This window comes from Dipodomys ordii, unplaced genomic scaffold (genome assembly GCF_000151885.1).
Source record: "Dipodomys ordii isolate 6190 unplaced genomic scaffold, Dord_2.0 Scaffold47, whole genome shotgun sequence".
NCBI lineage: Eukaryota > Metazoa > Chordata > Mammalia > Rodentia > Heteromyidae > Dipodomys > Dipodomys ordii.
Window position 1 is genome coordinate 676,978 of NW_012267263.1, and position 22,490 is coordinate 699,467.

The window sequence follows — 22,490 nt, forward strand, 5'->3', positions numbered from 1 at the left end:
CCCATATATCCCAGGCCAGGAATTGGACAACTCAGGCTGCCAGCACCTGATAATAGTCAGGAGCTCAGGCTGGTAGGATGGCTCAGCGGTAGAGTGCTTGCCTTGTGTGCATTAGGCCCTGGGTCTGATTCCTCAGTACCACATAAGCAGAAAGGGCTGGAAGTGTCATTGTGGCTCAAGTGGTAGAGCGCTAGCCTTGAGCTGAAGAGCTGAGGGACAGTGCCCAGGCCCAGAGTTCAGGCCCAGACCGACCAAAAAAAAAGAATATCAGTAAGTCATAGCAGACTCCAGCAACTGGGAGAGTACATCCAGCACAGTCCATCTCACCAAAAGCACCTATAGGAGTAAACAGGAACAGTCTAGACTGCTTAGTCCTTCTAAAGGTGGGAACTCCCAGTGATCTTCAGCAGACAGCCCAGAGCCCTTCATGGGTTAAATTAGCAGCTGGAGGTCGGCCTCTCCTCCAACAGAACTGAGACCAGATACAGACTCTCTCAGCCAACCCAGGGCTGAGAATGAGCTTCATCAATTGATCCAGGAACCAACCCAAAACCAAGCAAAGACAACCACCTATTGACCAAAACAAAATTTCAGATTAGTCTCCAATAATCCCTGAATTCCCATACAAAAATCAAAGAGAAAAATTACAAGGTGTATCAATACCCAGGATAGCAAGCTACCTCCAAAAGCCAGCAGCCACCCAGGGAAGAGCCCCAGTGGAAGCAAAGCAGGAATGGAAGACAAATGCTACATCCAAGAGATGCTGGAAGCAATGACTCAAGAATTAAAGTGAGAAGTAGATCAGAAATTTAAAGAACATAGAAAGGAAATATCAAAAGAGATGCAGGATTTCAAACAGATGCATGAAAAATAGATGCAGTACACACCTCACTAAGAGGTGTGATTAATACTCTGAGAACCAACATAGAATCCATAAATGGATCAATTTCCTCCATGCAAACCACAATGGAAGCCATAGTTAACAGAGTGAACGAAATGGAATTTAGAGTGTCAGATACAGAAGACAAAATGCAGCAACTAGGAAAAAAGTCACAGATGTGGAAAAAATCACTTAAATTATGCCAAAGGGAAATCCAAGAGTAAGCAGACAGTGCCAAGAAATTTAACCTTCATATACGAAGGTGAGGAATATCAAAGCAAGGGAATGCAACAACTATTCAGCAAGATTATCAATGAAAATTTTCCCCATCTTGAAAGAGAACATCTTACCTACATAACAGAAGCATATAGAACACCTAACAAGCAGGGTCCCAGGATAAACACTTCTAGGCACATTATAGTAAAAACAATAGTTCTGAATAATAAGGAAACAATCTTGCATGCAGCAAAAAGCAAGAAGGAGCTATACTACAATGGGAAAAAAATCAGAATCACTGCAGATCTCTCCACACTGAATGCAAGAAAGGCATGGGAAAGTACCATCCAAGCCCTGAGAACCAATGACTGCCAGCCCAGACTGATATACCCAGCAAAGCTAGCATTCACATTCAGTGGAGAAACTAAAATTTTTAATAGTAAAGAAAAACTAAATGAATTCATAAACAATAAGCCAGCATTATAAAGAATAATAAGAGGGGGAACACAACCTGAAGAAAGCAACCAGGAACGGGACCTGCACCAGACAGGTGTTACTAGAAGTCCAACTTAATAAGCACAGGAGGAAAGGAAAGAAGAAAAACTTAGGAAAACAGGAAATTGACAGGAAACACAATGCATCTCTCTATAATAATCATAAATATTAAAGGACTCAATTCACCAGTCAAAAGAAAAAGAACTGCAAATTGGATCAGAAAACAAGACCCATCCATCTGTTGCCTTCAGGAGACCCACCTCACAGCCAAACATACAAACAAACTCAGAATGAAGTGTTGGAGAAAGATCTACCAAGCAAATGCCCCCCAGTAAGAAAGCAGGTGTAGCTATCCTGATATCTGACAAAATAAACTTTTCATTAAAATCAATACAAAAAGACAAGGAAGGACACAACATATTAATACAGGGAACAATCCAAGAAGAGGATATTACCATTATCAACTTATACTCCCCAAACATGTTATGCAAATACTCTGAAACTTACAGAATAAAATAGATCCAAATATGATAATGCTAGGAGACTTTAGTACCCCACTCTCACCAAAGGACAGGTCTACCAACCAGAGGATTGGCAAAGAAGCTACCGAATTAAGTGAGGCCATATTTCAAGTGGAACTAACTGACATCTACCCAGTTTTTCACCCTAAAATGACAGAGTACACGTTCTTCTCAGCAGCTCATGAAACTTTATCCCAAATAGACCATATCCTAGTTCATACAAGGAACTTCAGCAAATACAAGCTAATTCTCAGTAATAAAGCATACTGTAGAAATTACTCAAATACATGGAAATTGAACAGCACACTTCTAAGCAATCCCTGGGTAGCAGTAGAAATTAAAAAGTTCTTACAATTCAATTAAAATGAATACACATCACAAAGAAACCTGTGAAAGCAGTCCTGAGGGGCAAATTTATCGCCCTCAGTGCCCACATCAAGAAAATAGAGACAGACCAAGTAAATAATTTCTTTTTTGGGGGTCCAGTCATGGGGCCTGAACTCTGGGCATGGGCACTGTCCCTCAGCTCTTCAGCTCAAGGCTAGCGCTCTACCACTTGAGCCACAGCGCCACTTCCGGATTTTTTTTTCTTTTCGTTTATGTGGTGCTGAGGAATCGAACCCAGGGCCTCATGCATGCAAGGCAAGCACTCTACCACTGAGCCATCTTCCCAGCCCCCCAACTAAATAATTTCATGTTGCAATTAAAACTGCTAGAAAAACATGAAAAAATGGAACCTAAAGTTACTAGACAGGGACTGGGAAGATGGCTCAGTGGTAGAGTGATTGCCTTGCATGCATGAGGCTCCGGGGTCAATTCCTTAGCACCACATAAGCAGAAAAAGCTGGAAGTAGTGCTGTGGCTCAAGTGGTAGAGTACTATCTTTGAGTTGAAAAGCTGAGGGATAATGCCCAGGCCCAGAGTTCAGGCCCCATGACAGACCAAAAAAAAAAAAGTTATTAGACAGAGCCATATAACCATATTAACAGCTAAAATTAATGAGATACAGAATAGGAAAATTATAAATAAAATTAATAAAATAAAAAGCTGGTTTTTTGAAAAAATAAAATTGATGGACCTTTCACAAGATTAATTAAGAAAAGAAGAGAGGAAATCCAAATCAACAAGATTAGGAATGCCACAGGAAAAATCACAACAAATACCCAAGATATCCAAACAATTAAATTTACATTGTTTTTTGTTTTTTTTGTCAGTTGTGGGGCTTGAACTCTGGGCCTGAGCACTGTTCCTCAGCTCTTCAGCTCAAGGTTAGTGCTCTACCACTTGAGCTATTTCCCATCCAAACAATTATAAAGAACTATTTTTAAAAGCTATATTCACTAAAAAAAGAAAACCTAGCAGAAATGGATGTATTTTTAGAGAAATATAAGTTGCCCAAACTGAGCAAAGAAAAAATAAATCAATTAAATAAGCCAATATCTTACAATGAGATACAGGAAGCAACCAGAAGTCTTACAACAAGGAAAAGCTCAGCAAAGATCCTTAACAAAATCCTAGCTAACAAAATCCAGAAACACATTTTAAAAAATCATACACTACGACCAGGTAGGCTTCATCTCAGAGATGCAGGGATGGTTTAAAATAGTAAATCAATAAATGTAATCAACATATCAACAGATCCAAGGTCAAGAACCACATAATTATCTCCATTGATGCAAAAAAGGCTTTTGATAAGATAAAACATTCCTTCATGTTAAAAGCTGGAGAAAATAGGAATAGAAGGAACATTCCTTAAAACAATAAAAACCGGAAATGGCTCTGTGGCTCAAGTGATTGAGTGCTCGCCTTGAGCTGAAGAGCACAGGGTCAGTGCCCAAGCCCAGAGTTCAAACCCCAGGACAGACAAAAAAAAAAAAAAAACAATAAAAACCACATATGACAGACCAATAGCCAACATTATACTTAATGGGGGAAAACTACAAGTAATTCTCCTAAAATCTGGAACAAGGCAAGGATGCCCACTGTCTCCACTCCTCTTCAATATAGTCCTGGAATCCTTAGCCAGAGCAATAAGGCAACAAAAAGATATTAAAGGGATCCGCATAGGGAAGGAAGAAGTTAAACTATCCCTTTTCGCAGATGACATGATCCCAAAAACACCATCTCCAAACTCTTAGAACTTATAAACCACTTCAGCAAAGTAGCAGGATACAAAATCAACCCACAAAAATCAGTCACCTTGTGATAGACAATTTGCTCAAGGAAAGTTAGAATGAACTTGTGACTTTAAATGAGCATCATTATTCCACAATACTGTGAAATTCTGGAAATTATGTAATCACTTAATCACAATAAAAAAAAAAAAGAACCTGGGGAAGGGAGGGAGGGAGAGGATGGTAGGGGGAAAACAATGGAGGGGGTAACAATGTTCAAGAGGAAGTGTACTCATTACCTCACTCATGTAACTGTAACCCTCTGTATAGTATCTTTACAATAAAAAAAATTTTTTTTGAAAAAAAAAATCAGTCACCTTCCTGTACACCAACAATGTACAAGCAGAAAGGAAAATCAAGGAAACAACCCCATTCACAATACCCCCACCCCCCAAAAAATAAAATATTTAGGAATTAACCTAACCAAAGATGTAAAAGAACTATTTAATGAAAACCATTAAAACTTAAAGAAATTACAGAGGACACCAGGAAATGGAAAGACCTTCCATGCTCTTGGATAGGCAGACAATATAGTGAAAATGGCCATACTGCCAAAGTTAATATACAAGTTCAATGCAATTCCTATTAAAATCCCAAGGACATACATTACTGAAATACAAAAAATAGTCCTAAAATTCATATGGAACAACAAAAGACCTAGAATAGCCAAAACAATTCTAGGCAAAAAAGACATGGGAGGGATCTTGATGCCAGACTTCAAACTCTACTATAGGGCTATAATAACAAAGACAGCATGGTACTGGTACAAAAACAGACCTGAAGACCAATGGAATAGAATAGAAGATACAGAAATAAAACCACATGCCTACAGTCAACTGATATTTGACAAAGGAGCCAAAGACATACAGTGGAAGAAACACAGCCTCTTCAACCACTGGTGCTGGGAAAACTGGGCGGCCACATGCAGAAGACTAAAAGTGGACCCCAGCCTATCACCATGCACCAACATCAACTCAAAATGGATTAAAGACCTTAACATCAAACCTGAATCTCTGAAACTACTGCAGGACAGAGTAGGAGAGACACTTGAACTTATAAGCACAGGCAGGAACTTCCTGAACAGAGTCCCAGGGTCACAACAAATTGGAAAGAGACTCGACAAATGGGACTACCTTAAAATAAAAAGTTTCTGCACAGATAAAGACATAGCAACCAAGCTAGAAAAACTGGAAAAAAATTCCCACATTGGTTGATATGTACATTTCTTTCCTTTTGTTTAACTGGGAAAAAATATTTACCAGCAATATATCAGACAAGGGGTTAATATCCAGTATATAAAGGGAACTCAAGAAACTAATCCCTCCCAAACCTAACAAGCCAATTACTAAATGGGCAAGGGAACTAAAGAGAGACTTCTCAGAAGAAGAGATAAAAATGGCAAAGAAATACATGAGGAAATGGTCACCATCCCTGGTTGTAAAGGAACTGCAAATAAAGACATCCCTGAGATACCACCTTACCCCAGTCAGAATGGCCCACATCCTCAAGTCAGCCAACGACAAATGCTGGAGGGGATGCAGAGAAAGAGGAACCCTATTACACTGCTAGTGGAAATGTACACTTATACAATCACTTTGGAAAGCAGCCTGGAGGGTCCTCAGAAAGCTAACTACTGACCTCCCCTATGACCCAGTCATACCACTTCTAGGCATCTATCCTGAACAACAGGAACCAGGATACAAGGCCACATGCACCTCCATGTTTATTGCAGCACTGTTCACAATAGCCAGGATATGGAAACAACCCAGATGTCCCACCACAGATGAATGGATCCAAAATTGTGGTATCTATACACAATGGAGTATTATGCAGCCATTAGAAAGGACAAAATAATGGCATTTTCAGGGAAATTGATGGAACTAGAACAAATCATGTTGAGTGAGTTAAGCCAAGAGCAAAGAAACAAACGGCACATGGTCTCCCTGATAAGTAGATGTTAAATTCAAAACGTAATGTGATACAACAAAGTTAACAAGACTTAAGAAACAAAGGACTTCCACTCATCTGGTCAAATCACTACTAAATAACCCCATGCTGCTGATCACAGATATGGCATATATGTGCACACTGGAGGAAAACTAGGAGGAGGACACAGAACTAGAGGGAATCAGGGAAAAACATTCAACAGTGGGACCCATCAACTGCACTGGACCTTGATCAAAATGAACTAAGCAACTCAATGGCATTGATGGGAGGGAGGAAACAAGTGGGAAAGAGGGAACAGCTGACACTATACAAAATGAAAGAAATGTACATATCACCCAATGTGGAATAAATAACTGTATTGTCAAAGCTCATAGAACTCATAAACTTTATAGATCATGATAGGCAATTTGCCCCATGAAGGTTAGAATGTATTTGTGACTTTAAGCATAACTATCCCACAATACTGTGAAATTTGTGAAATTATATAATCACTTAAGCACAATAAAGAATTTGCAAAAAAAAAAGTAACAGAAAAAAAACTTAAGGAGATACGACAAAGTAAACAAGACTCAAGAAACAAAGGACCTTCTCTCATCTTAGTGTATCATTACTACATGACCCCATGTTACTGACCGCATATATGGTAGATATGTGCACATCAGAGAGAAACTAGGAGGAGGACACAGAAACAGGGAAACAGGGGAAAATGTACAACAGCAGGACCCATCAGCTGCACTGGACATTGATCGAAATGAACTAAGCAACTTGATGGCAATGATGGGAAGGAGGGAATGAGAGAGAAAGAGGGAAGAGCTGACACTAAGCAAAAGGAAAGAAATGTACATATCACCCAATGTGGAAGAAATAACTGCATTGTCAAAGCTCATAGTATTCACAAACTTTATAAACCACAATAAAGACAATTTGCCCCGAGGGGAAAAATTAATAACAAACATGCCAGGCACCTGTGGCTAATGTTTGTAATCTTACTCAAGAGGCTGAAATTTGAGGACTGCAGTTCAAAGCCAGCTAGTGAGACTATCTCCAGTTAAACACCAAGCTAGAAGTGGTGTGTTAGCTCAATGGAAGAGTGTTAGCCATGAGCTAAAAAAAACTCAGGGGCATCACTCAGGCCTTGAGTTCAAGTCCCAGTACTCACATACACCAAATAAAATACAAGAATTTTAAAAATCAGAATGAAATAGAACACTGAAAATGCTGTTACCCAACCTTCTGTATAATTCCTTTTCTTAGTGTCTTTCTATGAACAGTCTTTTCTAAAACACATTTCTGAAATGTTCATGTTAAAAACTATTAGAGGGGCTGGGAAGGTGGCTCAGTGGTAGAGAGCTTGCCTTGCATGCACGAGGCCCTGGGTTCCATTCCCCAGCACCACATAAGCAAAAAGAAAAAAGCCGGAAGTGGTGCTGTGGCTCAAGTGGTAGAGCACTAGCCTTGAGCTGAAAAGCTGAGGGACAGCGCACAGGCACAGACTTCAGGCCCAGGACCCCCCCAAAAAAAACTGTTAGAAAAAATAAAAATAAACTGTCAAAGCAAGGCTCAATAGCTCACTGTAATCCAAACTATTTGGTACATAGAACAGGATTGAATTTTAGACCATTCTAGCATTCTAGACCATTCTAGTTACTTAGACCTCATCTCAAACCCCCTAGGAGATCATGCTGCAGTCCCAGGTACAAGGGAGGCATAGATCAAAGGATCATGGCTCAGTGCTGGCTTGAATAAAACTCAAGATCCTGTTTAACAAAAATGAAAGGGTTGAGAATGTGGCTACCTAAATTCCATGCCCTAAGTTCTTATTGGGATTAAAACAAGAAACTGTCAAGCATCGACTGTATTCAGAGTCAGCTGAAAAATAAATAACAGTCACACACAGTAACCAATGGAGGTGATTTCTCAAACTGATTTTTAAAATATCTGTTCTGCCCTTAGCTTTCTTTCTAGTCCATTAATATAAATTTAGCTAAAACTAACTTTATATGCCTTGCTTTGCATAGATTTCACTCTGTGCTTTCTATACATTGATTTAAAAATCTTTGGGTTTCTTCATATTCTGTTCCAAACCACCTCTCTCCTTGACAATGTCTCCATGCTCTTTCATCTCCTTGACTCTCTCCTATTTTCTCCAACCTCACCTTTTTCTTCACCCTTCCCATTTCTGTCAAACTTTCTTCTTCTAGAATACCTGTATACTCTTAGCCTAGTCATCCCACCTCTCTTCATATTTCTCTTTTTACCTACTTTGAACAAGAAAATTGAAATATGTGAATATTATTCTTTGAATAGCACTGAATTTGAAATAACTAAACTAGAAATATTAGTATGAGGAGAATGTTACAGATGAAGTGTCTGCGTGTACAGTTTTCTACCTCATTTGAATTGCATTCTCAATTTGTTACAATGGACATTCTGATAAGGTCTGTGGCTTCATTCTGTAGACACACATACCCTGTAAAACTCAGTATTAGAAAAGAAAGGAATCAGAGGATGGGCTGTCCTTTAGCCTCATGGAGCAGATGAAGCCACAGATTTTGTGAGAGGGTAAATCATCTGGTGAATTTGCATACCTAGTAAATATCACAGCCAAAATGAAACTTAAGTCTTCAGATTTCTAATTCAATACTTGCCCTCATTATTCAAAGTAGTTTTGATTCTACTACTAAATGTAGGGAGTAGATGATCTCTACTACTAAATGTAGGGAGTAGATGAGCTAATGGAAAAAAATCTTAAAAGTTTCTCTCCTTACCTGACATGGTAAGAGAAGAAAGGTAACATCAATTAGAAACATGGTAAGAGAAGAAAGGTAACATCAATTAGAAATATTAGAGGATATGTGGGTAACTGAAGCTACAGAGCCACATGTGTCAGAGTAGAAGCTCATTAGCCACTGGTCACTTGTGATGATCCAAGTTTGTTTATGGACAACTCTATGGAAACCTCAAGATTCTACTAAATGGTAATTGGTTTGTGGGAAAATGATGTCATAAATTGTGGCAGTTGAATGGTATGAAGTAGTCAATCACAATGTATGATTCTGAACCAGTAACTGAGATTGAGTAGAGAGCAGCAGGATATGTTTAACAGCTGCTGAATGGTTAGGCTTTAGGGAGTGTCTGCAAGGCAGACACTTTTCCCCAATGTTGCTTACCAACATTCATTAATAAAGTTATTTGTAATTTGTCCATTATATTTCACATTCCAATAGATGTTTTGTTGTTGTTTTTGGACTTTTTTTGGGGGGGGAGGTTGGTTGTGGGGTTTGAACAGGGCCTGGGTGCTGTCCCTGAATGATTTTTTCCCTCAAGATTAGTGCCCTACCACTCTGAGCCAAAGCTCCACTTCTGGTTTTCTAGTAGTTAATTCAAGATAAGAGTGTCAGACTTTCCTGCCCAGGCTAGCCTAGAACCATGATCCTAAGATCTCAGGTTCCTGAGTAGCTAGGATTATAGGCCTGATCGACCAGCACCTAGCCAGTAGTTACTATTTTAATTATATATTGCATGTACAGTTAATGTGCTTGAGGAAGAAAGAAAGGGACTGTAATAACCAGCGGAGCCGATAAGTCAGTGTGGCCCTGTGGCCGGCCACTGGAGGGGGTGGGGCATCAAGCCCCACATGGTGAGCTGCCTGTTGGATTGGGGGAGGAGCATGAATGGCCGTTGGAAACCATTAAGCAGATGAAAACGTTGGAGTAGGGGAGGGGAGCAACCTATATATAGGCTGTTTGTTCCTAGCCAGGAGTAAAGAGCAACAGGGAAGTAGGGAGAAAGACAGCAGGAGGGATAAGAAAGCCTGTGGAGCAGAGCAGGGCAGGCCTGTGGAAAGCAGGGCAAGCCTCCTGGAGAAGCCATTTGGGGCCTTCCTCTAGAGAGGCCTGTGGAGAGGCCCTCCTGGAGCAGATGAGGGCAGGCCTGTGGAGAGTGGAGAGGCCTGCAGTGGAGGAGGAAGGGAAGAAAGGGAAAAGCCTTCCTCTTTGGAGGTTTGGAGCTTGGGAGCTTTGGAGGTCTGAGGTTTGGAGGTTTGCAGACCAACTAATAAAGGTCGGGGCTGCCTATTGGAGGTTTGGAGGTTTGCTGGTGGAGGCTGCTATTGGTTCTGGGTATCTAGCCCAGGACAAGGTAGTCGCACGCCCCCTTTCTGGTATAGTGTAAATAAAAATTTTTGTCACCTTTAACCATGCCTCAATAGATTGTCTTGCTCTTTAGAGGTCATAATTAACATACATAGATCCTCAGACCTCAGCCTCCTGAGTAAATAGGATTACAGGTATATGTCACCAAGGCCTGGCTGATACTGGACTTTTTGCTCAAGGCTATTACTCTAATAAGCTTCAGGTTTACTTACAGGATTTTATTTATTTATTTATTTTTTGGTGGTTAATTGGAGATAAGAGTCTCAGGGACTTTACTCCATGGGCTGGCTTTTTAATTTGATCCTCAGATCTCAGCTTCTGGGTAGGAGGATGACAGGCATGCATGACACACCAGTAAAGAATTCTTTGCTACTTGGTTGAAAAACAAGGGTAAGTTCCTTGAGAACACCTTATAAGAAATGTTGAGGTTGAAGGCAATTTTCTTCTAGATTCTTTTTTTTTTAAATTTCTTGGGCTGGGCTGGGCTGGACTGGGCTAGGTTGGACTGTTACCTTTTCTGGTCTCTCTTTTTTCTCTCACCATCATTTTAGGAATTGTTTCTTGGAGAAACCTTGATTTGGAGCTTGAATTCAGGGTCTAGGTGCTCTCTCTAAACTTTTTCTCTCAAGGATTGACCCATAGTTTGAAGTCTGACTTTTGGTTGTTAACTGGATATAAGAATATTTGGGACTTTCCTACTTGGCATGGCTTCATACCACTATCCTAAGACAAGTCTCCTGAAAAGTTATTATTAAGATGTGAGCCATTTGCTCCCTACTAGATTCTGATACTCATGGATATTAATTTCTAGAAGCAGGGGCTCCTATCCAGTGCCCTGATGATTGGAAAATTGCTCTCTGTTTATTAGAAGAAAATATCATAACATGGAACACACAGTTGACTATAGACTTTCCTTCTTCCTGATTTGCAATAACATTTCTTTTGTTCATAATTTGAAACCCAAAGGTCCTTCGGCCAAGCAAATACCCACCCTCTGTCTCTTTCATATGCCCAGTGTACTGAACATATTTTCTCTCTTCTATTAGTGGGAACAGTGTGGCAGTTACTGTAGCTTCCTTCTCCTTATAGCTACTATGGAATCTGGGGTTTCTTGTATTCTCTGTCTGCCATGCTTGGGTGCAAAGTCAGGCAAAAGTGGAGAGTGAAATAGAGAAAGTACACATTGGTATAGCACAGAAAAGCTGTAGGGATAGAAGAGAGATTCGTGTGGAGGTTCCCCCCCAAATAAGTCAACACAATCTACCCTCTTTTGTATTAAATGATGTATAGTTCAGTATTTTTGTACAGGAATTTCTATGAATCCTCCCACTTAAGGAAAAAAATTCTTAAAAGACTAAATATTAAAAGCTTCTCTTAGCTGGGGCACCGTTAGCTCATGCCTGTAATCCTAGCTATTCAAGAGGCTGAGATCTGAGGATCATGGTTCAAAGCTAGCCCAAGTGGGAAAGTCTGTGAGACTCTTATCTCCAGTTAACCACCAGAAGACTGGAAGTGGTGCTGTGGCTCAAGAGCACTCACCTTGAGCTGAAGAGCTGAGGGACAGTGCCCAGGCCCAGAGTTTAAGCACCAAGATTAAAAAAAAAAAAGCTTTTCTTTTGTTCAATGTCAAATATCTCATTTGTGCTGTTGATTAGTATCTGTGTAAATTATTGGTTGTTTCAAAGGTTCTTCTTTATCTACTGATTTTCATGTTACTTTTAAGAAATCTAATACTATTAAGACATGTTGCATTTCTTTTTCCTATATTAAAGCTTGAACTCAAAGTTTGGCTACATCCCTGAGCATTTTCCCTTAAAGGTGGTGCTCTACCATTTGAGGCAGAGAGGTCCATTTCTGGCTTTATTTTTATGGTGGTTAATTGTTGATTAGAGGGTCATAGACTTTCTTGCTGGTCTGTTTTTGAACTGTAATCTTAGCCTCCTGAGTAGCTAGGATTACAGGCAGGAGCCACTGGTGCCAGGCTCCAGGCTATTCTCTTTAGTATTATCATTAAGTAGTTGTACAAAGGTGTTTGTTACCTTCAAGACAAAATGTTACATATACATCTGATGTCTCTCACTCTTATTTCCAGAAAACCAAAAGTGGAGCTGTAGCTCAAGTGGTAGGGTGTTGGCCTCAGCAAAAAGCTCAGAGACAGTGCTCAAGCCAAGTTCAAGCCCTAGGACCAGCAGAAAAGAGGAAGGAAGGAAGGAAGGAAGGATGGAAGGAAGGAAGGAAGGAAGAAGGGAGGGAAGGAGGGAGGGAGAGAGGATTGTATTATTCAGAAATACACACACACACACACACACACACACACACACTCACTCTGGGGGGGTCGGTGTGGGGGATGAGTTGTAGGCTCTATTTGAAACCATCTCTATAAAGCTCTTTTATAGTACTAGAGCTAAGATTTGCAAGGCATCAAGTTAGGAAGGAAATAGGATTAAAGTAGAGCAGAGTAAGGACAAACCCTAATCCTGGAGGAAATACCAGAACTTAGTTTCTCAACCTGTCCAACTTTTATAATGTAGAAGATGTCTTGTGCAGGCAAATCTAGTGCCTTTTATCATGATGCTCATCACATAACTAGTCCAGAACTTGGAGACTCAGGGAGGATATAGGGTTAGATCTATCGGTACACATCTGCTTTTTACCTGGATCAACAAGATAAACTAGCCAAAAAAATGATAGTGTGCACTATGTAAAAAGACAAAAAAAATAGTTATTGTTTCACTTGTACCTTACTAGACACCATGCAAAATCATTGTTACGGTGCTCACAACTCTTAACTAGAAATGCACTGGAGAGGAACCCTGGAAAACATAGCTCAACCTAACCACAATGACATATTAAAAAAATTATCAAGTATCACTTGCCAACTAGGTACTCATATGCTCTGTTTTAAAACATAATGAACTACTTGGGTGCCTGTGGCTCATGCCTATAATCTTAGCTACTCAGGAGGGTGATATCTGAAGATTATGGTTCAAAGCCAACCACAGCAGGAAATCAGTAAGACTCTTATATCCAATTAATCACCAAAAGCTGTTACTCAAGTGATAGAACACTAGCCTTGAGCAAAAGAAGCTCATGAACAGTGCCCAGGCCCTGAGTTCATGCCCTGGGACCAGAACAAAAAAATCATATTGAGCCTTTGGATAAAGATGGTAACAAAGTCATATTTCTGCCTCATATGATGCCATTATTCCACAAATATATGCTAACCTTTTTCTCAACAGAATTAAATCTCCTTTCCAATGTTATGTTATTCTTATTCATTTAATTATTCTTTTAGGCCAATCTCATGTCTCTTTTCATAGTTTGTAACTTAAATAGTAAGATACACATCAGCTAATATGAACACATCTTGTGTTGGAGTATAGAAGAGTGGGAGTGAGGAAGATCTACACATAAATGGATAGATAGGATTGTAAAGCCGAATTTGGAAATCCTTACCCAGAAGACCACCAGAGACTGTTACCAATGTAAAAGTAAAGGAGTCTTTATTGCAAGCTCAAGCTTGGTCCTCCACACACCAGGTAACTCGGACGCTGAGAGGCCTAAGCCCAGGGTTATAGCACTTTTTATACACTTTTTAGGGAAGGCAGGGACTTTGCATACATCATAGCATCTTATAACAAATTATTATACATTGCGGGAAAATCATAAAACAATTCTATAGTTTGATTGGTGCACTACAAAGCAGGAAAGAACCAGAAACAGGTTGTTGGTTAGATCAGAGGTCTGACGTACTTTACACTGGTTGGCTTGCACCACAGGGAGTCTCAAGGAGATACAAGCTAAACTGCAGGGTTCCTTTCTCAAACAAACACCATCTGTGGTCTGACTACTGGGTCACCCTGCCCTCCAGCACCTGCCTGCGGTTTTCTCAAGGATTGTTTACGTTCCTAATCACCGGAGAATTGCTGCTTCTGTTCATTCCAGGTCGGGCTCATAGTCAGCTGCATAACTCATACCTCAGAAGATGATCGCTAGCTCAAGATGGAGTCACCCAAGCCTCAGGCTCCTCAGGATCTGTCATTTGAATTTGATGACAGTGGATATTCTGAGAAAGATCTTGGTAGGCAATTTCATGACTGGCTGAATGTCTTAGTGTTACATGTAGAAATCTAGATGGTATAGGTCAGCCTCTCCAGCTGGCCTCTTGATTCAGATCAGAGGGAAAAAATAGGAGACATATAAGACCTCTGCCCATATGTCAGAGCATATTACTTTAGAGTAAACTTTTTTATACGAGTATATGCTAAAATAATTATTAAAAAATACTAAATACATAAACCAGCATCAAACTTGTCTATTATATCTAGTATTATGTGTTGTACATAATTACAAGCACTGTTTTTCTTTTTTTATTATAAAAACTTCCTCTTTAATCTTGAAACATAGAACAACTTTCTTGAATAAAATGGAAAGTTTCCAGTACATTGAGAGAAAATTCCACGAGTTACCATACATACAGTACCCAGTAGGAAAAAATAACCAGTTTACACAATCCCTGGTACAGCCATGGTCTGATTCTTTTTTTTGGGTCCGGTTGCAGGGCCTGAACTCTGGGCCTGGGCGCTGTCCCTCAGCTCTTCAGCTTACGGCTAGAACTCTACCACTTGAGCCAAGTGCCACTTCTGGCTTTTTTCTTTCTTTTTTTTTTTTTTTTTTTTTGCTTATGTGGTGCTGAGGAATCGAACCCCGGACCTCATGCATGCAAGGCAAGCGCTCTACCACTGAGCCACCTTCCCAGTCCTACATGGTCTGATTCTTAAGACGCTTTCTCCCTCTACCAAGTGCTCTGCCGACTTCTGAGATGCCACCCAGCTGAGCTTGTAGCCCACAAAGCGCTCCCCTGGCAGGGCCATGTTGGTGGCTCACTCAAGAAGCAAAGCAGTTTTCAGCACATTCTAACAGTGAATCAAACATGCTTTAAATATCAAAGTGAGAAATAAGAAAGCAGCATAATCATGCTATGAGAAGGATGTTAGAAAGGGCAGCTGTATAAAGCTTGAGATTGAAAATGGTTCTCTAGCTTTGTTTCTTTGGCTTGTTGGGCAGCGGCCTCTGGAGCTGCAAGATGTGAGGTTCTGGTTCATGGATCATATAATGACCCCACCCCTGACTCTGCTGGACACCAAGATTCCTCCATTCAGACTCAGACATCAAATGGGTTTTAGAGACAAGTTTGGCTATGGACTTGGGTAACATTACATGCGGATATTTGAACTCCTCGTGGTTGTATTTATCCGAATAGTAAATTTGTTTACGCAACATGTCCTCTTTGCCAGAAAATTTCCAGCTGTGAGATCCCAACCTCCAAAAACTCCCAGAAGCACGCCTATATTATGTTTTTCTATGACTAGCAACACAGTAGCTTTCTTAACATCAACACCACAACAAACAAAATGCATTGTGTTATGGTATTACAACAGCTACAATGTCACTAGGCAACAGGAATTTTTCAACTTTATTATCATCTTATAAAGCCACTGTCAATGTATTCAGTCCACCCTTGATCAAAACAACAGTATGTTGTTTTGCAAATTTATATCACATTAACGACCAAAACATTTATAACCAATACAATCATTTCTGCTACTGGTCATGTGGTTGTTCTTGGTATCTGTGTGGCTACTGGTCATGTGGTTGTTGATATCTGTGTATAACTCCCTTTGTCTCTCCCCTTTCTCATTTCTCTTTGCTTCCAATTGGCCTTAATTCCTTGCCTAGTAAGTAGCACACAATTAGTGCCACCTGTGGTGGTGGTGTTTTTCTCGACCTTAATCATAGAACACAGGATAACATCATTTTTCCCTGCCCAAGACATGTTCATTCTTGATATAATCTTCATTTACCTCATTGTACAGTCAGAAACACTCAATAGTTAGGGTTAATCACCTCTGCCACTGTTAAAAGTGCTTTCTTTATTTACTGGTCTCAACTTCAAGCTTAATGGAAAAATTGTCATGTTCTTAATGGGAGTATTCCTGCTTTGTGAACTGATAAATCTAAACCAGTAGCTCTCAACTAAGGATGACTCCCCCCTTCCCATCCTGTCCTAAGCAGAGGACATTTAATGATGTGTGAAGACATTTTTTTGTTTCCCGAAACTGAGAAGCAGGTGCTACTGACATCTAGTGGTAGAGGTGGATGCTACTAAACATGCTAAGTGCAATGCACAACAACCTTCAATACAAGAAATTGTCCTGCCCCAAAGGACAGTATCTATCACTGGAAGAGGATAATCTTGCTTTAAATCAGAAGGGTCCAATGTTGAGGAGATAGAAAGTAAAGACTTTTATGGGCATCCTTGGGGATAATATGTAGAGAATTGACTTCCAAGGCTGGGAATGTGGCTTTGTGGTAGAGTGCTTACCCAGTATGCACAAAGCCCTGGGTTCCATTCCTCAGTACCACATACACAGAAAAAGCTGGAAATGGTGCTGTGGCTCAAGTGGTAGAGTGCTAGCCTTGAGCAAAAGAAGCTCAGGGACTTCTCAGGCCCTGAGTTCAAGCCCCAGGACTGGCAAAAATAAAAATAAAGAAAAGAGAAAAAAAGAATGACTACCATTGGTACCCTGGATTTCCAGAGCTACAGATCCTAGAAGAAATAGCATCATTTTTAATGACTGTGTATACCCACAAGGTATTGCACCTTGCTAGTGCTATAACTGAGTCTTCAAAAGACATTGCACTATCTTATGCCAGCTGCTTTCTCTTTTTCTTATTACATATGACAGAAAATTTGCCTTCTCTAACCTTTGTTTTGGTCAGTCATGGGGCTTGAACTCTGGGCACTGTCCCTTAACTCTTCAGCTCAAGGCTAGTGCACTTGAGCTACAGCGCCACTTGCGGGGTTTTTTGGTGCTGGGGAATTGGACCCCGGACCTCATGCATGCAAGACAAGCACTCTACCACTGATCCACCTTCCCAGCCCTTCTCTAACCATTTTTATGTGCATAACTCAGTGGCATTAGTGATATTCATGCTCCCCATTAAATATTTCCAAACTTTTCCATCACTCCAAACAGAAACTCTGTAACCACTGAGAAATAATTCCCTATTTATCATCTCTTCAGTCCCTGCTTACTCCTAATTCACTGTCTATAAGTTTGTCTATTCTAGGAATTTCATATGAATTAGTCTGGCTTATATCACTTAGCATATGGTTTTTGAGGTTTATGTATTTGTATTATATACTCATTCCTTCTCATGGTAAATAAAATCCCTTTTCATGGTAATTAATGTACATTTTGTTTATGTACTAATAAGTTGGTGGACACTGGGCTTCTCTTCCCACTTTTTGGTTATTATGTCTAATAATACAATGAAAATTATTGTACTCATATTTGAGTTCTTATTTTTAGTTATTTTGTTTAAATAGGTGGAAGTGGAATTGTTGGGACATATAATTCATGTTTAGGTCAGATAATTGTATTGTTTTTAGTGGAAGTGAGGTTTTGAACCCCAGGCCTCATGCTTTCTAGGTTGGTATTCTACTTCTTGAGCCACACACCTCAGACCTTTTTGCTTTAGATGTGTTTTCCCAGGGACTGCTTCAGATCACAATCCTCTGTCTATACCTATCTAGTCCTTCAATCTGTTGTGTGAAACCACCATACCCAGCCTTGTGCTTCTGCAAGTCTTGCCCACTTTAATCTCTGCCTGAGTAGCTAGGATTACAGGCATAAACCTTTACACCTAGTACTGCTTTGTAATTATGAGGAACATCATTTACCTATTGCTGTAGAGAAATAATCTCAAAGCTTTGTAGTTTAAAACAATTACTATTGACCTTGTATTCTATGTGAGTCAGGAACCCAGCTATTTCCCAGTGCATCTCGTGAGATTGGAGTCAAAGTATCTTCAGGGAAATGCTTTCCTGGTATACCACTCACATATCTGGCTGTCCACAGATTTCAGGAGCATTTCTTCATGATGACTGGTTTCTCCCCAGACAAGTGATTCAGGAGAGTAAGGAAAAACTGCAGTGGTATTGGTTATGCCCCATCACTTTAGCCACATTGTATTTGTTAGATGTGAAAGCACTTTAGACACACTGTGTTTGTTAGATGTGAGAGCTTTTGAAGGGCTTTTTAGAATTACTAAACAGAGGCTGGGAATGTGGCTTAGTGGTAGAGTGCTTGTCTAGTATGCATGAAACCCTGGGTTCAATTCCCTAGTACCACATAAACAGAAAAAGCCAGAAGTAGTGCTGTGGCTTAAGTGGTAAGGTGCTAGCTAGTCTTGAGCAAAAAAGAAGCTCAGGAACAGTGCCCAGGCCCTGAGTTCAAGCCCAGGACTGGCAAAAAAAAAAGAATTAGTAAACACATTTTTCATCCCCACACTATTTTTTGAATTTTTAAGTTCTCTGTGTGTATGAATATGTGTGTGTGTGTGCGCGCGTGGGCACGCACATACATGTTCACCTGGGTGCTGTCCCTGAGCTTTTTTGCTCTGGACTAGTTTAATTGGAGATAAAATTCCACTGACTTTCCTGTTAGGGGTGGCTTCAAACCTTCTAGTCTCATGCACTTTGGGAGCTACAGGTTATGATGCAGATATGGAAAAACTCTAGAATACCATGACCAACCAGTCCAGAAGATGACCCTGAAATGGCATCAAGAATCCCAATCATGGGGCTGGGAAGGTGGCTCAGTGGTAGAGTGCTTGCCTTGCATGCATGAGGCCCTGAGTTTGATTCCCCAGCACCACATAAGCAAAAAGAAAAAAAGCCGGAAGTGGTGCTGTGGCTCAAGTGGTAGAGCGCTAGCCTTGAGCTGAAGAGCTGAGGGACAGCACCCAGGCTCAGAGTTCAGGCCCCACGACCGGACCCCCCCCCAAAAAAAAAGAATCCCAATCACAAAGAACCTATTAAGGGGATAGGCCCCCAATTTCCTAAGCTATATGCATTTTGCCAAGAAGCACAAGAAGAAAGGCTTGAAGATGCAGACAAACAATGCCAAGGCTTTGAGTACATATGCTAAGCCTTGATTATCAAGACTACTGTAAAACTCAGGTTAATAAATACAAGATTCTAATGGGTACCAGCCACAAGCTCCAACAACTTGCTTATGTCCTACAACCAAGCTTGAGAAGTGTGTTCATGACTACATTGCCAAGTCACAGGTGCTGTTGGCAAAATGCCAAGGCTCAAACCAAGACCCAGGTTCAGGCTCCAGTTCATGCTCTCAAAGGTGTCTGTGCCTTTGTCTGCCAATGGAAGAAAACACAATGATGTGACCTCCTAGCTACTGGGGGGGGGAGGGGCACGCACGAGGGAGGGGGGAGGGGCGTCCTATGTTGTTTCTGCAAATTAACTCAGGCAAGATCTGTAATGAAGACTGGAATCATCTGGAGTTTCTTCAGTTCTCTACTTTCCCTGAATCTGTGGTCAGCTGTGTGTTGACTTGGTGACTTTATTTTTATAGGGTTGCAGGCAGTTGCTTGCTTCCATTAGTCTTATCCCTCCTAGGTCCGTTTCTCCCTTATCTTCAGCAGAGTAGCCAGGCTTAAAGTCTTGAAGAGGGCATTTCAAAAGACAAAGTATGTATTATTAGTATGCCCTCCATCTCAGGTCTCAGCCCTTCCCCCAAAACCAGTTGATCTGGCCAGGCTTAACTGCAAGTGGCCTTCAGCCCTGGCTGTTCCCCCCACTTTACTTCCTGAAGTCAACATGTTATCCCTAGCCCCCAGCTGCATCCGAAAACCCCACCCTGGCGATGTGCCACTTCCCACCCCCAATAAAATTTTCCTGCCCCAGTCCCCTGGCTATAAAAAATGCCCCTAACCAAAGGACAGGCACCATTTCTCCCTCTCCTGTGAGGGAATTGGCCCTGTCAGTCCCTGCTGACAATACACTCCTTTTGCTGTTTGTGACTATGTCTGTGTGGCCTTCTGGGATGGTGGCTTTCAGGCAGTTTGGAACTTGATTCTGTTAGAATCAACTCAGATTGAACAAGATATGAACTAGGCTTGGGGCATGCCCGCAACCCCAGTGTACTGGAATGTGGTGACTTTGAGGCTACACAGCAAAATCAAAATGAAAAATAAAGCTGGAAGCCAGGCATGGGTGGCTCACACCTGTAATCCTAGCTACTCAGGAGGCTGCGATCCGAGGATCGTGGTTTGAAGCAGTCCAGGCAGAAAAGTCCCTGTAAGATTCTTATTTCCAATTAACCACTCAAAAACTTAAAGTGGTGCTGGGGCTCAAGTGGTAGAGTACTAGCCTTGAGCACAAAGAAACTCAGGGACAGTGCCCAGGGTTCAAGTCCCACAACCAACAACAACAAAAAGTTGGGCACAGATGGCTCATGCCTGTAATCTTAGCTACTCAGGAGACTCAGATCTGGGAATCATGGTTTGAAGTCAGGCTGGGCAGTAAAGTCTGTGAAACTCATCTCCAATAAACTACTCAGAAAAAAAGCTGGAAATGGCATTGTGGCTCTCTACAGCACTAGCCTTGAGTACAAAGAGGCTCAGAGACAGTGCCTAGGTCCTGCGTTCGAGTCCCAGGACTGGAAAAAGGAAAAAAAATTAATAATTAAAATTTTAAAAGGTGGGCTGGACACTGGGGTTCATATCTGTAGTCCATCCAGGAGGCTGAGATCTTAGGATCATAATTCCAAACCAGCCCTGACAGAAAAGTCCATGAGATTCTAATAGCCAATTAACCACCAAAAAAATTGGAAGTCAAGCTATGGGTCTTATGGTAGAGTACTAGCCTTGAGCAAAAAAAGCTTCAGAGACAGTGTCCAGGATCTGAGTTCAAAGCCCAGGACTGGCACATACACACAAAAAGAGAAATAAACATAAAAAATTTAAAAAGTTAAATGGATTCTACCTCCTTATGAGAGGCAATACAAAAATTTATAACAGAAGGTGTGGACACAGTGAAGACTGGTGCATACTGGGCCATTTTTGAAATGAATCAACCATATACATTGGTAGCTTTTCATACGTATTCACCTGAAAATGATGGTGTCTGATGCCTTTGCAAGTCAAATTTTCTTTTTTCTTTCCATTAACCCAGTTTCCTTTTGTGTCTATCTTTTGCTCTATTCTTGAGTTTTTATATCAAAAGTATGTTTGATAATAGTTATATCGTATTTTCCTTTAAGACAGACTTAGTCATCCTCTCAAATTTTTCCTTTAATGCTTAGTAACAATTCAAGTACAAAAGTAGGTGATTGTGGGCTGGGAAGGTGGCTCATTGGTAGAGCGCTTGCCTTGCATGCCTGAGGCCCTGGGTTCGATTCCTCAGTACCACATAAACAAAAAGAAAAACGCCGGAAGTGGTGCTGTGGCTCAAGTGGTAGAGCGCTAGCCTTGAGCTGAAGAGCTGAGGGACGGTGCCCAGGTCCAGAGTTCAGGCCCCACGACCGGACCCCCCCCCCAAAAAAAAGTAGGTGATTGTTTAACACCAGGAAAAGTAGAATTCCCCTGGAGAAGATGTCTGGTTTCAAATAATTTCTTTTACTTGTCTGCAAAAGGTCCTGGATTCATACCAAGAATTAAAAGCAAGTCAAGTTTCTATTATTGACCCAATAAAATAGATTGAGGCTTTCTTTCTACTATTCCCTGCTTATATTCAGTCAAACAGGAGCAACTTCCTATCTGTCCAACGAGATCAATTTTCCCTCCTTTTTTAATTCTCTACTTGGAACGCCTATTTACCCTCAATTTCATCCAACTCTAAGGAAATTATCTCAAGAAAGCTCAAATCTACCCCCTTTCACAAGTAGCCTCCCCAACGTGATGTGCCTCTTCCCCTTTCTGAATCATTGTAGTATTTAGGACCTTTCAAACGGACTTTCTTGCCTCCAACATATTTACGTATTCACTTTTCTGTTACATATCTATGCGTCGGTTTACTCCTGTGAAAAGCGTGCAAGATGATAGTACCTATTTTACACAGCTGAAGCAAGTATTCAAGTTAGGTAAAATTTAAAATAGAAGGAACTGCAGTGGGGTGCTCAAGCAGATATTAACTATCATTCCTTAGAAGCACTATGATTGCTGCTGAAGAATTTTCACGAAAGTGAAATAAAAAGAACCTTATGGATTCTTCCAAAATCCTACCAGATTCCGGCGC

General features: G+C 40.8%; 1 pseudogene; it reads right to left on the reverse strand.

Annotated features, from left to right (window-relative positions):
• Nucleotides 1–15,424: 15,424 nt before the first annotated feature.
• On the reverse strand, nucleotides 15,425–15,670 carry LOC105988164 (annotated as a pseudogene).
• Nucleotides 15,671–22,490: the final 6,820 nt, after the last annotated feature.